Raw genomic sequence first — 19,675 nt, 5'->3', positions numbered from 1 at the left:
TTTTTTTTTTTGCCAGAGTAAGGTGCCTTTTTGTCGTGGTCAATAAATAGAGCATTGCCTAGGCATGCATAAGCGACATCAATCATCATGGTAATGTTGGTATGCAATATGCATATCCTGCCGATGTGTCATCGCGCGCATTGTCAGATAAATGGCTCCAGTATGTATAATCCCTCCTGATACCCTCCTTTGATACGAGCTTTCGGCTAAAAATGGTTATGTGACACAATCCGTTTTTTTTTTCTTCCATGGCTTGGTGGGTGGTTGGCATCCGACTCTGAACGGCGACGGATCGGCACACTCGGCGGGGCCGGCCCGCTGGGCCAGAGTCTTCTTTGGCCGCTGGAGGATTTCTTCACAGCTCCCGCGTCAGCTGAGGGAGTTCCGACCCCTCCCAGCTCATCTAGCTCCAGTGGTGCTGCCCGTGCTGCCTAGCAGGTCTTACGGGACATCGTCAGGTATAGGCCAAGGTGGCCGGGGTTTTGAAAGGTACGTTGTTCCATGTATGCCGGGCCCGGTACATATCTGTTAATGGAGGTTCTAGTGACGTTCTAGGGGGACCCGATAGGGTAGATAGTGAACGCTTGGGCATGGGCGATATCGGCATTTTTGTGGGGATATTTGGTTCCACCAATAGGAACATGAGGGGCAATGCTGGTGGAAAGTAAGATAGTAATAAAATTCTGATAAAATCGTTACGAGGCCTGAAGGTATTAAAAAAAAAAAATGAAATCTAGTCAACTCTAAGTTCAACGTGTTTTCAACCTTGGTTTGCTGCTGCTGCTGAGGCTTGTTAAATCGTCTATAACTATATTCAAAGCAGTCTGTTTCTTTGATTTTTTTTTTTCTACTTGTCGCTATAGGATATGGGATGACCTTTCTCCTGCAATCAGCAAATGAACAATACAGGTCAGGTGCTATCAATAATAGGTAAAAAGGATTTAGTCAGTATACGTTGTTAGGACTGGGGTACCCCTCGGTGTCCCTAAATTGTATTTTGGCTGGGGTGTCTGAGGAAAATTCCTGGGGGCCCGGGAACGATTTTCAAGTTGGGGGGGGGGGGGGGAGGCGAGCCTAAAATACCTGACTTGATGCATATGAAACAGTGGCGTAGCTAGGGGTCTAAGGGAACACGCACTCCCCCCCCCCAATCGGGTTCACAGGGACCCTCGGGTCCGGGGGACCCTGCGGCACCATTTGATCTGAGGCTTAACGATGGCCATATTTCGACTCGGGAGGGCCCCATTCGGCTCGTTAGAGCACCGCATGGGCCCTAAATTGCCACACTAAGATCTCCTTAAGGCCCCACTCCGGCCTCTGAGTCATGGTCCCACAATTATTTTTCTGAGGGCCCAATAACGGCAACTGTGGGGGCCCTCATCGGCGCTTATGAGGACCCACACCGGTGTCTCTGAGGGTTTCACGCCTCCAACTCTGAGTGCCTACACCAGTGCCTATTAAAGCCCTATATCGGCGGCTCTGAGAGTGAGGACTCGAATCCCTACCAAACACCTGCGCAGTGCGCATCTAGGGACCACCCACTAGTGACTTCTGAGGGCCCCACACCGGTGACAGGGGCCTCTTGCCGGTCACTGAGAACCCCCTGCCGGCTTGTAGAGGGTTCGCGTCAGCAGCTCAGGCCCCACACCAGTCTGTAACTGCTCCACACCAGCGTCTATGAGGGCCCACAGCAACGCCTGTAGGACCCTCACCGGCGCCTCTGAGAGAGTCACACTGGTGCCTCTCAGCGCCCGCACCGGCACCTGCATGACAGTCCCACACCGGTGCCTCTACGGGCCCCTTACCGGCGGCTCTAAGGGCCCTACGCCGGTGATTCTGAGGATGCTACCGATAACCGGAGGCGCCATACAGGCCCAAGGTGTCGCTGAGCTTTAATCCCTACCGGCCTTCCGTGGGCGCCACGTCAGTGCACTCATTGCCCCACACCCCTCCCTCACACCCGGAGCGGGTAAACTGTGTTATACCTATAGCAACGATTTTACCACCGTTGTACGTTATGTATTTCTCAGGGTTGGCTCAAAATGGTCCAGTATATGTATGTAAAAGCTGACCTGCCAAACTACCAATCAATCAGGCCCAAACCAGTGGGATGACAATAGCAGATATCAAATCGATACTGTATCGGCAGAAACCATTCAGATGGCAAGGAAAGGCCGTGTCCTGATAAGATATATAAAGGAAACAAGAAGGAAAGAAGTCCGGAAAAGGGAGGAAAGGTCCTTTCTCTATGCCTCAATGTTGAGGGGGCGACGCCCCCACGGCTCAAGTTGGGGGGGCAAGCACCCCCGCTGCCCCCCCCCCCCCTGTTCCCGGGTCTATGAAAATTTCTCACCAAAAAGGGATAGTGTGGGGTGGAAAATTGATGGTCAAATAAGGCCTAACAAGAGTGAAAAAGGATGCGCGGCAAAATTTCATAAAAGGCTGGTATAATGTGGGAAGTAAAATGGCTATCCATCCATGCGAATGCTTTTTCTGGGTAAAAATGGGAGTGGAAAATGGGCTATTAAAAATTGGAGGCGAGTGAACAGTGATTTTCATTTGGGTGACGTTTCCCATGCCTTAATCAACAAATTTTTGGGCACTGGTACCCCTCGCCAGCATCAGGGTTGACGTCACTCACTCAGTACTGACTGAGTGTTGAGCTGTCCGGATGGTCGCAGCTCGGTTGTGGCCGCCTTGGCCGTGTTTTTTTGGCGATCTAGTGCAACCGTCGCAGAGCAAAGGGAGTATGAAATTCAGTTTTTTTGTGGGTTCTTTCGCTAAGAAGTATTTTTCAATAATTAATGTGTGTTCTGTATGCAATATTGCTTTTGCAAGGACGTTGATTGTTTTTTATACTTTGATGGCTGATAAAGTTCGTATGCAATTTGTTAATAATGGAGGGGTTGGTGGGATGCCTAACTGGTCCGGGTGTCTTGTTAGTAAGAGGTGGAAAGTGGGCTAGTTGCGGAGTTATTTGAAGTGGTTTATGGCTGGGTATGGTTTATTTCCAGTTAAAATATTAATTTGTTTTGGCAGGGGTAGGTTAAAAAAAAAAAACTCATCGGTTACAACTCATCATTTACAAACTAGGGGTCTTATTGTTTTCTTCTCTTAGATCGCTGGACTTAGCCGTTCCACACTCTGTATGGGTGAATTCAGCTCATTTTTTCACGGGATAGCGGCTCCAAGTGCAGAACCTGGCCGGGTTACGTGTTGGGTGGCCACTGATGTGGGCCAGTGCGGTTCACCAATGATGTGGTGATGGTGTTGTGAGCGGTGGTTGAATTTGTAGAGTTGTCCGGTTATGCCTGGCTATGGTTGAACCTTGGTTCCCATGCAGGTAAACGGCTACTGGCATAAGGTTTGCCATGGTGAGCGCACCCCGTGAATGGCGGGCTCAGCTATAGTGGCGTGGCGCTGTCGGAGCGATGAGTTTTAATAGTAGTTTATGGCGCTTCACTGGTCAACGTCAATTGCGCTTAGGTTATTTGGGTAAATGGGGGTTAGGTATAAAAAATGTAGGTATATGAAATAAAAAAACTAAAAGAATTGTAAAGTAAAAATAAAAACAAACAAACAATATAAAAAACAATTTATTGATGGCGCTTCACTGGTCAACACCAAATGTTGCCCAGGATATTTAAGTAACTGGGGGGTTTACGTATTGCTCCGGTAGGTAGGTACTTGATCACTTTAGATGGAATTTGTTATACCTTTTTGTTTTTGCTTAGAACGCTGGACATTGGCATTCTACACTCCGTTTGAGTGGATTCAGCTCATTCTTCCAAGGGGTAGCAGCTCCAAGCGCGCGACCTGGCCGGCTTAGGTGTTGAGTGGCCACTGAGGTGGGCCGGTGTTCACCGGTGGTGTTGGTGTTGAGGGTTGGGAGTTGAGTTTGTAGAGTTGTCGTTGGTTATGCCTGGCTATGGTTGAAACGTGGTTCCCATACAGGACAACTGATACTGGCGTAGGGGTTGGCGTAGTGAGCGTACCCTTTGGGAGGTGAGCTGTTTTTGTGATGTATGGCCTTTTTCCAAGCGTTATATATTTTTTATTAATTTATTCGGAGGCGCGCTGTCAGGGGTCGCGCGCGGTCGCTGCTCGCGCTGTCGGCGTCACCGGGGGTCATTGAGTGGTTGGAATTTTAATTTTACCATACGATGTTACGAGTAATTTCTAACATTTTTATGATAGCAACCTGGTGTGTGTACTCAGGTTATGTACTCTTGTCACTCAGGACCTGCCTATGATTGGTTGGTGGGTGAGTTACTGTACCTTCTATGGGTGACATTGAGGCAGCTCGGCGTTTGGAGGCAGTAAACACCTCCAAAACGTGTCGAGCTAGGAAGCTACGGCAATTTTTACCCATATTGGCCTGTTTACAGCGTAGGGGCTGTCTGTATGCCGGTCTTTTGGTCCCTGATCAATCCGGAGCTTAGCGGGAAGGCAAGCTTGTTGCCCGTGGCGGGGGGATGCGGATACTATCAGATTTCAACAGCGTGTATTTTGGTATTCAGGTCGGGTAATTGCCCTAAACATTTGGAGAATCTTGGGATGCCCAATTCTACAAGTCCCGGGTGAAGCTCGCTAGTCTGCCCGGGGGTATCCCCTTCTACAACGACCCCGAGGCAGCTCGCTAGTCTGCCCGGGGATATCCTCTCCTACAACGGCCTCGGGGCAGCTCGTTAGTCTGCCCGGGGGTGCCCCTTCTACAACGGCCTCGGGGCAGCTCGCTAGTCTGCCCGGGGGTGTCCCCTTCTACAACGACCCCGGGGCAGCTCGCTAGTCTGCCCGGGGGGGGGGGGTGTCCCCTTCTACAACGGCCTCGGGGCAGCTCGCTAGTCTGCCCGGGGGTGTCCCCTTCTACGAACCCGGGACAGCTCGCTAGTCTGCCCGGGGGTGTCCCTTTCACAACGGCCTCGGGGCAGCTCGCTAGTCTGCCCGGGGGTGTCCCCTTCTACAAAGGCATCGGAGCAGCTCGCTAGTCTGCCCGGGGGTGTCCCCTTCTACAACGACCCCGGGGCAGCTCGCTAGTCTGCCCGGGGGTGTCCCCTTCTACGACCCCGGGACAGCTCGCTAGTCTGCCTGGGGGTGTCCTTCACAACGGCCTCGGGGCAGCTCGCTAGTCTACCCGGGGGTGCCCCCTTCTACAACGGCCTCGGGGCGGCTCGCTAGTCTGCCCGCGGGCGTCCCCTCCTACAACAGCCTCGGGTGTAGCTCGCTAGTCGCAAGTCTGCCCGTGGTAGTCCCCTTCTTCAACGGCCTCTGGGCAGCTCTCTAGTTTGCCGGGGATGTGTTTTTCTACAACGGCCTCGGGGCGGCTTGCTCATCTGCTCGTTGGTGGCTGCCGCCAGGACGCCGGTAGCGCAGGCGTCATTCCGGCGGCTTTGAATGTGGATGCCGGCGGGCGTTGAGAGCTCTCCCCTTTTGCTGGTCGGCTATCTATGACCTGATTACCTATAGTTTCGTGGTCACTGTTTTAACCTTTGCAAAGTTTTAGGTAACATTCATGGTCGTTATCATTGCCACGCATATCACAGGGATTAAGGTACACGTAACGGTAACTGTGGCCTCTGTTGTCAGTTGCCTAACAACCATTGGGTTACCATGCTTTTTTTGGGGGGACGGCGCTAAAATAATAACAATAATAATGACAATAATAATGACAATAATAACAATAATAATGACAATAATAATAACAATAATAACAATAATAACAATAATAATTAACATTAGCAATAATAAAAGGAAAAAGCAGCTCGCTAGTCTGCCCGGGGAAGCCGTTTCTCACGGCCCCTGGTGCTGCTCGGGATGCTCCCTTCTTCCACCTTCTACAACGGACACGGGGCGGCTCGCTAGTCTACCCGTAGGTGGCTGCCACTAGGACGCCCGGTAGCGCGGGTGTCCTTACGGCGGCTTAGAGCGCTGATTCCTGGAGCGGGCCGAGAGCCCTCCCCTTTTTTGCTGGGCGGCTGTCAACGACCTTCGTTGATACTGTTCTATAACCCCTTCCAAGGTTCTGGGAAAATTCATGGTCGCGCTGATAGGCATGTGCATTGTGCATAGGTTCAAGGTCAAGGAAAATACAGCTTCTGTTGTCAGATGCCTCAGAACTCATGGATGGTTGTTTTTTTCGGCGGGTATATCGAGGGCCTTTAGTTGGTGGAGGCTATCATCGCAGTAGTGGCTAATGCTACTGGTTGTTAGTCCTGCTGCAAGGGCTTCGGTATAAATGCCGTAATATTGTTCTTCATTGGTGACCGCTGTATCGCTCACATTCATGTTGGCAGGTTTTAGGGGATCGTGGCGTTTCTGGTAAGCTTCGGGCCAGGTTGAGGAAATAATTACCTACCTTCAACCAAGCACGTATTTGAGGGGTTCCGCCACTGGTCTCGACACTGGCGGCGACTATAGGTCTTTTTGTGTTAATTTGTATCCCCCATTCGGTCTGCTGGTCTCGGGAAGGGGGTGTTTTATTTTGGCGCATTGGTGTCTGGGTGGATGTATTGAATGGGTGGGGACACCATTGCGCCGCGCGGGGGGAGGGGTGGCGGCCCGTTGGCAGGGCAGTCTTGGTTGAGACATGTATACTTGCTAGTATGTTTGTGTCGTGTTCATTTGGGCTGAATATACCAATAGCCCCTTTTTGTACAGCTACAGTGTTTTCCCGGAGGGACTTGGTTGTGAGGTTTGCGCTGAGATTGGTAACGAATAGCATAGCTAATTGTTTCTATGTTTGCTGGCAGCTCGAAGGGGAAGCGGAAAATACGCCCGGTTATATATGACAAGATATAACCGGTTTTTCCGCGACACTACGAGCGTCTTCTCTGGGGCGGCCCCGGAGCCGGGCCGGCCTCGGCGAGCAGCGTTCGGCGGCAGGCGGGCGGCCGCCTGCGCCCCCGGGCGGCAAGGCCGCTAAGGCGGCGGCCTCCTCTGATTGGTGGAGCGACTCGTGTCACGTGACGGTGACGGCGCGCCGCGCGGGGTTTGAGTGCATTTGCGCGGTCACTCTGTTCTAAGCCGCCCGGTCTGACGCAAGTCAGCAGTGTTCTCGCTCTGAAATGTTTTTGCGTTTCCCACCCACCCACCACCATTTTTGGGGCTTTTTTTTACACGCACCACACTCTTAAATAAAGATGGGTTTTTCCACAAAATGTGGTTTTTTCCCCAACTAGGTCCCCCGGTTTTTTTCTAGTTAGGACTTTTTCCGGGGGAGGACACACACGACAGGGTTTCTAGTTTGGGTGGGGACACCATTGCGCCGCGCGGGGGGAGGGGTGGCGGCCCGTTGGCAGGGCAGTCTTGGTTGAGACATGTATACTTGCTAGTATGTTTGTGTCGTGTTCATTTGGGCTGAATATACCAATAGCCCCTTTTTGTACAGCTACAGTGTTTTCCCGGAGGGACTTGGTTGTGAGGTTTGCGCTGAGATTGGTAACGAATAGCATAGCTAATTGTTTCTATGTTTGCTGGCAGCTCGAAGGGGAAGCGGAAAAATGTTTTAACAGGACAGGTATACAATATATCCTCTGTCCTTGGGGAATCTTGCTGCCAAGTTGAGGTACGATGACTGAACTTCAGGATTGATCAACCTTTTCTTAGCAACTGCTTATATACGAGAACGACCAAATGCTTGTTTGTACACTGCGTTGAAAATTTAATGATCCACCTTCAATTCTGACATGAAGGCACAAATGAAACAGTTCCCTCTCCTTTTGGAATACACAACGCAAAATATTTTATAAATTTTAGTGGATGGACAAGAGCAATTAGCATAGCTTTCCCTCAATGGCACTGATGAATTCAAGGCTATATCATATGATCAAGGCTATATGATATGATGAAAATTACACTGACGCTTATTCGCTACATATTTTGTAACAAACGCGCAAAAAATGCAACATAACAGCACTATATGCTTCTTCACAAAATGCAATAGCAGTAAAACTTAACGCTGATCGCATTCACTCTTAGTGGAAATGCAATTACAAAATATTTTGTACTAACTATTAAATTTCGGCTGAAAACAGTGCGCGGTTTCAAAAAGAATCATTCCCGTGACGGTCCATTCTTGCGGTCCTGAAATCGCCACTATTTTCGGCCTCTCCAACGCAACTCGTTGTCCAGACGTAAATATGCTGCGGTCTCAGCCGCGGCATGGGGAAGGCCGCAGTCCTGCAGCACCGGCAGAGCGGAAGGTCACTCAGCTCTCTGTCGTGACACCATTTCCGGCCTATGCTCGTCGCGACCAGAGGTGACCGGACGAGCCAGCGCGCCAACAGTGAAAGCACAGACCATCGGGTGAAAATGAGATTCCCGTTCTGTGGAGAACCGGTCAGCCGGCGGCCTCTCGGTCGGTCCCACAGTGCCGGCTCGAGCGCGACCGAGGCGCGCGAACTGGGACAGCCACCGACGGCGGCGGCTACTCCCACCCCCACTCCGGCCGGCAGCGGACAGCAGGATACTCCCTGCCCATCGGACAGCGGACAGCGGGATACACCCCGTCCGCTGGACAGTGGACAGCCACCGACGGCGGCGGCCACTCCCACCCCCACTCCGGCAGCGGACGGTGGGATACACCCCGCACATCTGACAGCGGACAGTAACCGACGGCGGCCACTCCCACCCCCACTCCGCCCGGCAGCGGACAGTGGGATACTCCCTGCACATCGGACAGCAGACAGCGGGATACACCCCGTCCATCGGAGATCGGACAGTAACAGACAGCGGCCACTCCTACCCCCACTCCGCCCGGCAGCGGAAAGAGGGGTACACCGTGCCCATCTGACACCGGACAATACTCGATAGGGGCTTCTCCCACCCCCACTGTGACAGCGGACAGTAACAGACAGCACTCAAAAGCGGCTACTCCCTCCCCTTTTGAGACGTTACCTGTCTAGCAGCGAACACCTGTAGCGTTTCCTAACCCAGTATCGGACAATACCGGCCATTCACGGCCTCTAATGACGGTCTCTCCTGACCCAATATCGAACGGCTGGCTTTTCCCATCCCGACAGAGGACATGCGGTCCCTGACCACTCAGCAAACTACTACAATTAACCAATTAACTACCACACAGTGCATGTACGATGACGCTTCACTGAAAGCTTCCGTACGGTGAACCTGCACGCAAATCACTGCTGTTTACTATCAACGGCACACTGACGGATAAATTAAGTCAAGGTCGAGGCAACTTTGAAAATGGATTGGATGATTTATGCAAGCTTGGGAGACCGTTTTGTTTTTATTGATTTTACGAGTTATTCGTTGAAAAAAAAAAAAACACGGGAGGCACATAGTCATTAGCAATCTATGTCCATACAAAAATGAGCCCGTTTTGTTAGCGATACAGCAGTGGTAACTGTTCCACGTGGTCGGCGGTGCTTATGACAAAAGTAGGCAGATTTATTCCATAAGGCATACGGATCAATCGGTGATATTGGCTAATAGCAGACCACCGATTACGGTGATGCGCTCTTCTTTGGTCATTTAAAAGGATGAGCGATGCTTTAGAAAACAGGTCAAACCGCAGGAAAAAGTGGTCAGCAGCAAGCTCCAAACGCAATCACTGGTCATCCTGGAGCACGGTCATCAGGGAAAGCAGGCTTTGAGCAGCCGTGACGGCATTGCCGCAGAGTTTAAAAAAGTACCTGTGACTTCATAGTACCATCGTTTACCAGCAAATAAGCATTTGAGATGGAAATAAAGTGGCCCACACCTCGGCCCACACCAAAAAGCAGTACCATGAATGCAAGCTAGATTCAGCGACTTGGCAATAAAGATGTCAACCGTTTAAACAGTAGCATATCGAGAGCATACAGTGCTAATTAGGTCACTAATTAACGAATGCATATCAAGTGGCATCTGAAACTAGGTCACTATCAAGTGCGTTTCTCTAAATGTTCCGCATTAGCGAGCTACCTGAACGTGGCATCTGCTGCCTTATATTGCCAGGCCGACCAGACACGGGCCATTGCACCAGATGCGTCGCTGGACTGATGGACCACTGGATGGTTGTTGGGCCACTGGTTGTTGGACCAGTGGCCACTGGACGGGCCAGACATGAAACTTCAGCTCCATAGGTAGGGGCCACTGGGTGGACACAAATAATGGACGGTTGGACCAAGAGCTGTACAAGAGAGACGGGCCAGGCCCGGACCACTGAACGGGTCGGTCCCGGGCCAGGGGCATGGACCGTTGTGATGATTGCGCCAGGAATAATTGACCAGTGGACTGTGTGTCGTATTGGAGACGAACCGATGGACGATCTTTATAGACATGAACTATTTGCAGCTGCTGTGAACTTGTTAGAACGACTTTATAGCAAATACTTGATCAAAGTCCTGATAAAAACGCAAGATTGAGCAGTAGGCGCAGTAACCGACTGCGCCACCAAGGCGGCCCTGGTGGCGCAGTCGGTTAAGGCGTCGACCCGGGGTGCGGGCGGTGCCGGATTCGGGTTCGATTCCCGGTTCCGCCCGTTCCGCGGGCGTCGTCCCCGGCTGTGTCACCAGGTGTGGGGTAGGCTCCCACTTCAGCCGTAGCCTGGGGGGTGGGGGAACAAGGGCCAGGAGGAGGAGGAGCCCTCCTGTAAATGGGCCACAAGTGCCCGTTGGAGGGAGGCCTGAATAAAAAAAAAAGTAGACTATCGACGAGAAAACAGTGATCGTACTAGTGATTGCAAAAATTTCAGAGGGCTCAACCCGGCCAATCTCCGCAGGCGTTTAAACGTTTTTTGGTCTTGATAATGCCAGATGAAACCACATTGCGCATTAACCCTCGCCGGCACAGGGGGGGGGGGGGGTTGATGCAACCCCCCTAAGGTTTTTCGCGAATAACTCGCGTAAAAAGCGGCCGATCGCCACGAAACTTTCAGTACCTTCGCATTGATCAATTTTACACCTACCCTGAAAATTTCATGACCCTGACCCCAATGACCTTTGACCTGTGACCTCTTTTCTGTGACCATGTTTGGCCGAAATCACGGTTCGGCGCATGTTGGCTCGCATTAGCCGCGCGTTTGCAAGCTTTTCGTGGTTTCAAACGTTCAAACATGTGATTTGATGTTGCTCCCATGCATTAGGGTGGGTGTAAAGGTCACCTGAAGGTCAGGTCAGGTCATTGACCTTTGGTGACCTCGGGTGACCTCGGTTCACTTTTTCGAGTTTTACATGTTTCTAGGCTAGTTTTTGGAGCTGAATTCGAATTTAGCAACCATTTGAACATTTACGAAGTAGTTTTGGTGCCTTCGTAACATGTTACGAAGCTGTCCGAGGCGGTTGACACGTATTACGAATACCCGTCACAACCCCTACCGGTTGACCTGACCTGACCTGACCCGACCTGGTCTAAATGCTTAAAGACATCATCTGTGATCAAAACTAACACGATATTCGTGATCAGCACCCCGGAAAACCTCATAGCAGCCATACTTTACGACTTTCTAACAGGTCCCGATTTTCCCGGTTTTCGGGTCATTGACCTGACCTGGAAGGTCACCCGATGACCTAGGACCTTAAAATTGGGTATCATCGGCTTCCTCTCGTGACGGGCAACACGCTCGTTTTTTCTGGGTAGCTCTAGCTCGATCAGGGGCCAAACGCGAGGGGGGGGTCGTACCCCCCCCCCCTTGTGCCGTCGAAGGACTCAAAATGGCCTGTGCCGGCAAGGGTTAAAAGACTACAATTCAAGCAGTCCGTTTAGGTGTTAATTTCTAATTTCTACCAAATGAACATTTAACATCAGCAAAGTTTAATAGTGTAGGATATAAGTATTGAGCAACTTTGAGACATTCTTAAAGACCTATACGATTAGTCAAAGCGAAAGCTCTGCAAGACGGTTAGTCATATCCAGACTGCAACGGTAAAGATGCCCTTCTCGACAGACTAACATCCTATCGGTCGTTCTCAACTCGACAAGCAGCGGCTATGTAAAGTTTTACCAACAATATATTGGTTTAGCTTTCCTTGATCTGCCTATGAATGATTACTTGTCCGATGAACATCAACTCTTACTGTGAGACCACTCGTCCGACTGCATAAGACCCTGAGCTGATGCATAAGAAGCTGTTTATGCAAAGAAGTCTTATCACTGCTTTCACTTCCAAATCCGACGCTCACTGTCCTTAGGAACAAGGATTCTCGTCATAACAGAGAAAACGCAAGTGTTTTCAGGCTCAGAGTAATTCATAAATCGCCACGCCTTGAGAAGACAAACATAACACAGAATATCTTGTAGCGGTCGTGGGTAAAATGAAAATGAGAGAGGGGGTCAGGCGCCAGCAGAGGTTGAGGGAGAAGAGGGAGGAAGAGGGAGGGAGCAAGAGAAGGGAGAGCAGGGGAGAGGTAGAGAGATAAAGGGAGAGGGAGAAAGAGCAAGGAAGAGTAAGATAAATGAAAGAGAGAGGGAGAGAGGGAGAGAGGGAGAAAGGAAGAGAGGCAGAGAGAAAGAGATGAAGAGGGGAAGAGAGAGGGAGAGAGGAAGAGAGGAAGAGAGGAAAGGAGGGAAAGGGGAAGAGAGTTGAGAGAGAGAGAGGGAGGGAGAGAGGAGGAAAGAGAGGATAGAGAGAGAGAGAAAGAGGGAGGGAGAGAGAGGAAAGAGAGGATAGAGAGAGAGAGAGAGAGAGAGAGAGAGAGAGAGAGAGAGAGAGAGGAGAGAGAGAGAGAGAGAGAGAGAGAGAGAGAGAGAGAGAGAGAGAGAGAGAGAGAGAGAGAGAGAGAGAGAGAGAGAGAGAGAGAGAGAGAGACCTGAGGCCATCAGCTGTACCGCAGACTGCAGCAAAGCATCACGGAACTCGAGGAATGGTTGATTTCCGTTATCGATGCGGATATGAGTTACTAGCCGAGTGGAGTGGCGCGAAGTTGAAATAGGCAGCGATTGCGGTCAACTACTATACCACAAACGGATGCACCCCACTTTTTTGGTTTGAGATTTGCGAGCATCGTTACCTAATGAATCACCTTTGTATAAGGTGTTGCCAAAGTAACATATTCTTATTTCCATGAGCGATATTCATTCCACCCGAGGGCGCCATTGCTGACATCGGACCATGCAATGGTTAGGTGTCAGGTCCGGTACGGTACGGTCCGGTCAGCTCCGTACCGGCTTTCCGTGCCGGCTGCATGACCGGCAGCTCGGGTATCGTCGCCAGCTCAGAGAGCTCCACCAGCTCGGCTGCTCCCGACACCGTGCAGCGCGCAGTGGTAGGCGCAGAACTCACCTGACGTCCAGTAATCACTCTCCGCCGGTACTATATCAGTCAGCCGCTCCTCCCGCGGTCGCCGGTCGCCGGTCGATCGGTCTCGGTCACCGGTCACACCCCGCTCCGCCGACAGGCACACGTGCTCTCCCCGACACGACTCGACACCGACTGACTGGCCGCCGCTACCACCACCTTCCCTTTCGTGAGACGCGCCGCCGAAAGTGGGTCTCCCGAGAGCCGGCTGGTCTCCCGGCGCGCGGCTCGCGCTCAGAGGCCGCGCGGCTGCGGCCGTCAGCCGGGGGACGTGGCCGCACCGGTACACTATCCGCATCGTTCATAATCTATCTACGAAACCTCAGTCAGTCACCACAAGCAACAACTAGCCTGTGATATTTTACAGACAGCTGTATTTATGGCTAAACAGGAGTCAATAGGGAAATATAGGTCAGCCGTAAATAGGTCAGCTGATAAGGTCAGCTTGCCTGAAGGGAGCATTAGGTAAGAACGTTTGTGTATGCCGCCAGAAAATGGAAAATTATCGATTGGATTTGGTGTAAAAGCGGCCCTCGTTGGTGCACTTGACATTGCTGCATCAATCTACGATAGGTGGGTGTGCGTCCGACAGGAAATAAGAATACTCATTTGTCATTTATTTTATTTGTCATTTATTTTATTTTCTTTACATTTAACATCTCTATCGTTCCGGCTAAAAATTTTCGGACTTTCCCTGATCTTCTCTTACCACACCCCTGCCACTTGCCTGACTGTTTACTAATAGGATTTAACGCCGAACGGCAGCAGCTCACGGTAATCCTCCCTTAGTCCCGTATGGGGGCAGTTGGTTGTAATCAGCAAAAAAAAAAAGCGGAAACAAGTGGCCATGGAGTGAATTGCATTTTTAGTCAGAATGGCCATGGCTGCTTTGCTCTCCTGTAATGCCATGATCTAGCACGGTTATTATCTAAGAGCAGCGCGGCAGTAGGACAGGTCTTACGGGTCTGTGGTCCGAGCAGCTCGGCAGGACCATGTTATTCCATTGTAGCGTGAATGATAAATACCGGTAGGTATGCATCCATCACCCTGGCTACAATGTGGCATAGTTACGCGCTAACGGAAAGCAGCGACGCAATTACAATATGTTGACTGTTGACGGTGTAGTTCCCGTAAACCGTCAGTCTTGCGGAGAAGCCGGTTCCTTCGAACTGGCCACTGTGCGCTCTGCGCATAAATTGTGCTCAGGATGCCTAAAGTCGGAACACAGCTTTAGAAGCTGCAACTCGCGCAGTTGAGCCTTCAGCCGTCAGCCATCGACCACTCTCTTCTGGCGGACCCCCCCCCCCCCGTTCCATGTCTCTACCCACTGTCCATCATCATCTATGCTAGTAATTCGTATTCGTTTCGGGCTACACTGAGGTAAAAAATTGTTAAAAACCAAATATTTCGGCTTTATTGAGTAGCCTTGTTCAATGGTCTGCTTTTTTGGTTTTTAACAATTTTTTACCTCAGTGTAGCCCGAAACGAATACGCAATTACTATCATTTACCTGAGGAAATGAAGATTAGAAATGACACTTCGTCAATACCTGATCATCTATGCTGGTAAAGGTCCAGCAGAGCAGCTACTGTCTCGTCCTTACTCTTATCTCACCTAACCTATACCTTTGTAGGTTCTTATTGACCTTAGTTGCTTTAAGGGTAAACAGTCGGGGTAAGTAAGTATGTACACTCAAGTACAACAGTCCGCTCAGCAGTCCACCCCACGCGTCGGGGCAAGCACAAGTAGTTATCATACTTTCGGAAGCTTGAGCCGAAATCCAGCGGAAGCATTACCTTCTATAATCCTCCAGGAAGTAACAAAAACGCGACAAGATCCTACCTACACATTACGAAATGGCCTGCACCAGCTCAGGTTACAGTAGTAGAAAGTTGCGTTGCATTTAATTTTTACCGGACTTAGTCGGTTGAAGGGCTTATTTCTTATAAGATTTTCTTGAGACTCTTGAGTGGCAGTCTTTTGCAAGCCTTCACATATCGAATGTGGAGAAACGCAACAGAATATTTGCAATGAAATAATGAAATAATGTTTAAATGATTGATGATAATGTACAATTTTTCAATTAAAACCCAAAATACTTAAATACGCATAAGCGAAAAGCCAGTAGCAGTTTTCAAGACGGCCTATCTAGCGAATGCACCAAATTTGACCAAATCTGCACCAAGTCTCTTTATAACAAATATTTTCATATCTTGAAATTATTTCATTATTAAAAAAAAAGATGTCAGATAATTAAAAAAATGAGGCATATAAGAAGCATCTGTGCAACCCAAGCTAATAACTTTTGGGAAACACGATGAACCTAACTTGACCAAAGCTGCACCAAATCTGCAGCAAATATGCACCCAATCTTCACCAAATGTGTAACAGATGCAGCCGTCGTGAAACCGGCTATAATATAGTTTATATATGATTTGAAACAAAAGGGCGAAGAAAGTTATTACACACATGAATAATCAAAATAACAGAAGCATAATCACATTCAAGGTTCCCTTCAGCATACTTTGAGAACACACCTAGTTATGTAGGTAGGTATTGTGGAGTGGCAATGCCATAGCATCGCCGTACCGAAGGTTTGAAAGAAAAGCACAAAAGCACAAAAACTAAAAACAATCAGAGAAACCAATTAAAAATGTAACCCTCGGACCAACCGCCGCCAGTAGTGCCAACGCCAAGGCTATCGAACTCCGCCAACGCGAACGCCGCAAAAAATAATCGTATATGATATGATATATCACATACCTATATCATAAATGGCATTATTATTATTATTATTATTATTATTATTATTATTATTATTATTATTATTATTATTATTGTTATTATTATCATTATTATCATTATCATTATTATTATTAATATTATTATTATTATTATTATTATACCCCATATAAATAATTACATTAACAATTGAGCTAACTTCATAAATGAAATGCGGAAAATGAGTAAACACTTTTTGTTTTATTCGTGTGACGTTTCAGTTCAATTAAAAGTATGAAACAAAGGTAAACATACCTATTACCTACCCATACTCATACCTATATAAAAATGATTTTTTATCAGTGTCTTTTGAGGAAACTTTACCTATCGGTAAATAACTCTTCACAACATGCTATGTCCTTGCTGCACACTGCATAGATAGTAGATATATCACCTGTACACGGAAACATTCTAGCTCTGTCTCCTGGAAACTGACCCTGCAGCTTGACCCCAAGTGCAAGTTGGTCACGCAACTAGAATGATGAAGGAGACTAACAGACACCTGCGAACACTTTGGGACGTTTATTTGTATATTTACGGTATGAACACTTCGCGATGCACGAAATAACCTTAGAAAACGTTTGGCTAAGTAATAAATATGTTCAAACCCGTTCGAACCCACTAATTTAGAAAAGCAGAAGATTTAGTTGATACGCCGGTAGGTATTAAGAGACCATCACTGCATCGCAGCCTAGTCAGAAACCGACTAAAAGCGGAAGTCAGCCATGCCCAATGCCCACGTATGCTGAATATGCAATGTTGGCAAATATTTCTTGGCAAAAAAAAAAAAAACTCATTAGGTGCTGGACAATCCAGTGGGCCTAATGGTATCATTCAGCGATTCCTGCCATAAAATATCTGCAAAACAGGATCAATGGCACCCGACAGTTAACTACCGAGCGGTGGATATTAACGGGGAATATTTGTTTCTGGTCCCTAAAAAGCTGTTTCTGGCACCTAATTGCTGATCAGCCCCAAAATGCTTATTCGACCCTAATATCTGAATCTGGCACCTAATTGCTTCCACACAGCCTAAAGTTGCCAGATCGTCTAGTTGAACTCCGTATTTGCTGTTTGCTGATTCACCACCAAAACCAAAACATCCAGCACCTATTTTATTCCACGTTTGCCTACCTAATTCGCGTAATCTTCCTGATTTTATGTATCCTACAATATGAACGTTGCATTCGGTGATGTCAAGTGCCATTTTCGCCAGTGGAGATAATGATTAATGTCATTTCTAGCCAAAAGAGAATAGAGATCACTTCCAGCCGACTAGAGATTATTGCACCCTCAGCCATCTTAACGTGAAAAGTTTGGATCCGTCACTTCCAGCCAGGCTCTCAGGTCATAAACTGGAGTAAAGCAAAATGTCAACTCCGAACAGACATGCCACGCAACTCTTTTCAATATTATTAGCTTTCTGCAATCATCGTCTGACTCCATCTCGATCAAACGCAGCATCCGGCTTCTACAGGGGCGTTTGACTGACCGGCCACACAATAACCAAAAACAAAATCAAAGCTTCATGCACACATATGACATAAGTAAGAAACGGATGAAAAAGGCACAACCACGGCACAACTCTGCGCGGCAAACAACGGACAATGTCCCACGCAAGATCCCGCGTTTCTTCAGCGGCCTTGAACGGAATGAAAACATCACATTTCTTTTCTGGAGCTATTTGATGACGTCAAAAAATACAATACCCGTTTTAATGGTCAAAATCGAGACAATTACTCACAAAAATGTTTCCCTTTAAGCATTACAAATAAATACTTTAAAATATTTGAATGACATTGTTTTTTCAAACAAATCAATATTATTTGCTTACTTAAACGTCATATACAATGCTGAGATCACTACGGGGCTGTCTTAGAGTGTAGCTGCACTGGCAGCCTTTAGGCTAGACTCCAGGGGTCATTATACCAGAACAACATGATTCTACCAGCCAGTAGTTCATTTTTCTACTAGATTGGTGCTACGCTCAGCATTTAGGTGCCAGATTCAGAAAAAAGAGTAAGGCGTACCGATGAATAGGTGCCAGAAACAGCTAATTAAGGTCATTTTCCATGATTGGTGCTGGTATCCACCAAACAGGTGCTGAGGACCAATTTTGGGGCGAGTCAGCTTTTAGGTGCCAGAAATAGCTTTTCTGGGACGCAATTAAATGGCGTCCGATATTAACCCGCGCGGGGCTGGGGTCTCCAGCCGAACGCGCGGGGCTGGGGGGGGGGGGTAAATTTTACCCCCCCCCCCCTGTTATCTCCCGAACTAATGGTCCGATTTGGAAAATTAAAACGCCAATCGAAAGCTCTCATCACGAACTACTAAAAACATGTACTTGATTTAAAGTTTGAGGTCAAGGTCAAGGTCAGGTCAAGGGTACAAATTGCAAGTTTCTACAGTATCGGCCTTGCACCATAGTTGCCGAAGAATGGAGTCATGGACTGAGACTGATCGCCCAAAACGTGTTCTTAGGCTACCAAGACAATATTCGTTGCATACAATATCATTCAGAGGTCAAGGTCAAGGTCAGGTCAGGTCAGGTCAGGTCACCAAAAAACAAAATATAGAAAAGGGCATGTGCGACACATGTTTTATGGGTCATTTTACTCATAGAATTCAATAGGCACCCTCAATAAGTGATATGGACCACCTCTGGATGAATTTCAGGTCGAGGTCAGGTCAAGGTCAGGTCAAGTGAGGTCAAATTTTGAAGTTGGTTGTTAAGGCTTTAAAAGGTGTCTATCTGATGCAGTTTTTCACGGCGAATCGAATGGTGCTATTTTTTGTTTCCGTACGAGGTCTAGAACTTCCAAAAAAGTCATTTTTCAAAAAATTTGTGTGTCGTGACGTCATAAAATTTTGAATAACTCCCACATTTTTGAACCGATTCTTCTAAAATTTGGTATGTAGGTGCACATAGACCATTTCTCTGACATATATTCCGGTTTTTTTCGATAGACTCAAAATTTTGGATTTTATAATGATTTTCCCAAAAAAATCAGTTTTTTGAAAAAATTTAGGCCAAAATCCAAAATTTTCAAAAAACCGAGATAGCCATTTGATAGACAAAGTAAAATTACGTATAACCTTTTTTGTTACGTCTTGATTCCTTTAAAAATGAAGATGTTAGCGGCGTTTGAACTTTTGCCGTTTTTGAGGCGAAAATGGCGAACATGACGTCACTAAAACGTCAATTTCTCAAAAATTTTCCGACGGATTTCGCTCAAATTTTCAGGGAACGTGTCAAATTGATGTAAAAAAAGGTACTGAAAGTTTGGCGGCGCTGCGCGCCGCCGTTTCTGAGATATCGCAAAAATTCGCGAGGGGGGGGGGGTAAAATTTACCCCCCCAGCCCCGCGCGGGTTAACATTTGGCATCTCACGATATTTAATTAGTGTTTTAATTAATTGGCAGCTGGTCAACGACGACGCTGCTGAGGAAATTGAGGCTAAACACTGCGGATCTATAGCTAGGATTGTCTTCTGAAAATGGCATGAACTCCATCCTTAAAGCGGTGTCAATCATAGGTTGGCACAATAAAAACTGTCCTATCGATACCCTGACCTTTGAGTTCATATCGAACACCCAAAGACGTGTTTATTTGCTGATCAATGTTCGCTACGCAGCGCAGGGCTTCAGAGCGCGTCG

At 48.2% G+C, this 19,675-nt stretch overlaps 1 protein-coding gene across 1 annotated transcript in view; it reads right to left on the bottom strand.

The window, feature by feature from the left end:
• Positions 1-13,670, bottom strand: part of LOC122364161 — a 50,765-nt gene extending 37,095 nt beyond the window's left edge. The window contains exon 1 of the mRNA XM_043334305.1: positions 13,223-13,670. The gene's annotated coding sequence lies outside the window, so the exon portion shown is untranslated. The remainder of the gene's footprint in view (positions 1-13,222) is intronic.
• Between the last annotated feature and the right edge of the window lie 6,005 nt (positions 13,671-19,675).

Source organism: Amphibalanus amphitrite, unplaced genomic scaffold (genome assembly GCF_019059575.1).
Source record: "Amphibalanus amphitrite isolate SeventyFive unplaced genomic scaffold, NRLGWU_Aamphi_draft 000027F_arrow, whole genome shotgun sequence".
Classification (NCBI taxonomy): Eukaryota; Metazoa; Arthropoda; class Thecostraca; order Balanomorpha; family Balanidae; genus Amphibalanus; species Amphibalanus amphitrite.
This window is presented reverse-complemented; position numbering and strand designations above follow the sequence as displayed.